We start from the raw sequence: 2,929 nt of genomic DNA, 5'->3' as shown, positions 1-2,929 counted from the left end.
AACTGATGATACTTTTTTTTATACCTAATTAGATCCAAACGATTCCACTTATTAGAGTACCCTCCCAAGTCGTATAAGATAGTTACCACCTAATTCACACGGTACAAACACTAAGGTAGTGTTTGTTTTGAGGTATTGAGAGAGAGACTGAGAGACTGAGACTCAATATCATGTTTGTTGGTTTAGAGACTGATACTAAAATTTCTATTTCTGTCCCTAAAATTTCAGTATTTCAGTACTTTCAAAAAGTAGGGACACAGGAGACTAGAATTTTTAGAGATGGAGACTGAAACTTTAATAACATTTTATACCTAAAATATCCTCATTTCAATTAATTGATTTCAATTTTACCCTTTGTACAAATCAAATTAGAATTTCATTCTTATTTTAATTTCTGTCTCCCACTTTGCACCAAACAGAATATTGAGATTTATTTCAATCTCTGTCTCTTAGTCTCTGTCTAGTCTCAGTCTTTCGGTCTTTGTCTCTCTACCAAACACTACCTAACAACCGAATAATTGGAAATTGGGCACAAAGACTTATCTTGGTGTTCTTACTATTAGAAGTTAGAATCCAAACCGTCAATAGAATTCCAATGAAAAATCTTAACACTTTAACGGCCCAAAAATCCTTATCAAGGAACCAAGCCTAAAGAATATATTTCAAAAGGAAAAAACCCATCCTTTTTTAGGATTATCTTAAGAGATGTAAAAAAATATTGTAGCAAAAAGATGCAACAAGACCTCGACTCCAAGTTCAAGGAAGGAAAGAGTCGGGCCGTTGAGCCTTAGCTCATGTGGCATAAGTTCCCCTTCCTTACTAAGAGGTCTCAGGTTCGAGTCTCATCTAGTGCAAACTTGACCAAAAAAGGAGATTTTATGTGTATGTGGGTGTGGTGTGTGTGAGTGTGTAACCTGAAATTAGGGGTTGTCCAATCCATTGACAAAAAAAAAAAACAATTTTTAAAATTAAATTTAAAAATAATATTTTTTATCAAAATATTTTTTAAAAATAAAATAAAAAGATAAACGAGTTAGTTCGTTTAACCCATCGAACTGATCATGGTCTGAATTCAAAAATTATGGTCTACAAATAAAACGGACATAAGCATATTTGACCTAAATGGGTCGGGTTGACCCTTTGACAACCCTATGCAATCGTGATAGGACTTAAGGAAGAAGCCCCACTAATTTCGTGCCAGCAACTCTGGTAAGATCTTAAGTAATACATACTTCAAATATTCGTGATATGAAGAATTTAAGTATTATTTAGAAGTTATTAATTTATATTTTTTAAATATTTAAAAAAAAATTAAATGTTCAATTTAATTTGATGTATTTTCGTTTTGTTTATTTAGTTACTAAATTGGGTTATATATTTATGGGTTTAAGATTTTTTTAGGGTTAAGTACGATTTTGATCTCTAACGTAAAAGTTGAAAATTTATTTTGTTTCTGGCCTTTTTTTCGTTACAAAATGGTCCCAAATGTTTCAGTTTGTTTAAAAATCGTCCTTCAGACGAAAATACCATTCTATCATCTTTCCCAAAATGCAGAAACAGAAGCAGAATGCAGAAGCAAAAAACAGAAGCAGTGAAACAATAACAACAATGAAACAACAACAACTAGAAGAACAACACTAACAACAACAATGGATAATGAAATCAAAGCAACAACAAAAGTAAAACCAGAAGCAGAAGCAAAAACAGAAAAATTAAAGAAAAAAATTGCGGCGGTAGTGGGGAGAAGGGGTGCGGTGGTGAATTGCGAATCGCAAGAGGAGGAGAGATGCGGTGGTGATGGCGGATCGCATGAAAAGGGCTGCGGCTGTAGTGATGGCGCCGTGAATTGCGACGATAACGAGGAGGAAGCAGCGGCGGCGGCGTGGAGATTTCCCACTCTCCATCACAGGCGGCGGCACTACCTTCTTCCCTCCCCCCACCCCACCCCAATTCTCTTTCTCCTCCCCTCCCTTCTCTTTCTTCTCCCCTCGTCGTTCCCTTTCTTTCTTTTTTCTTTTTTTGTTTTATCTTATACTTTTTTTAGTTAGAGATCATTTGGTAATAAAAATGAAAAATTTAGTAAAAAGGACGATTTTAAAACAAATTGAAACCTTCGGGACCATTTTGTAGTGAAAAAAATATCGGGGACGAAATAAATTTTCGATCTCTACCTTAATGACTAAAATCGTACTTAACCCATTTTTTTATTTTAATTTAATAAAAATGTTATAAATATCTCTTCTTAAATTATTGTAGTCGTCATATAGAATGATTAGAGGTATAAATATCTTTTTTAGTTTCGTAATGAAACCATTAGAGGTGAACACGGGTCGGGTTAGTTCAGGTTTAAGGTGAAATTAGAATTGAACTAATTGAATTGTAATTGGTTTGGTTTGGTTTAGATTTATATTTTTTTATGTATGTATCCGAACCGAACCAAACCAAACCAATTAATAATAGATTGGTTCGGTTCTGATAATTGGGTACCAGATGAAACAGAAATTCCTAAAAAATATAAAAAAATGAAATTTTTATCTTAAAAATTCTGTAAATATAATAAACATGTAACATCAATAGAAATAATCCAAACATATTAAACACCAAATACATTAAGAACTAAACATATTAAACACCAAACATATTAAAATCCAAATATGTTAAACACCAAACACATTATAAGCAAAATACAAAAGTGCAATAGAAATAATCCTTCAAAGAAATAATCTTTCAATTAATATATGATCGAGTTTACAGGTTGGTTCGAGTTCCGCACTCCTAAATTTGTTATCCGAACCAATTACTAAAAAGAACCATTAATTTAGTTTGAATTAGATCTGATTACCCGTTAGTTTAAGAATCAATTTAATTAGTTCGGTTTAAATTCAGACGAGCAATCAGTACCCGCTGTCTGTGCTCACTCTTAAAAACC

This window comes from Arachis ipaensis, chromosome B07, assembly GCF_000816755.2.
Source record: "Arachis ipaensis cultivar K30076 chromosome B07, Araip1.1, whole genome shotgun sequence".
NCBI classification, from domain to species: domain Eukaryota; kingdom Viridiplantae; phylum Streptophyta; class Magnoliopsida; order Fabales; family Fabaceae; genus Arachis; species Arachis ipaensis.
This window is presented reverse-complemented; position numbering follows the sequence as displayed.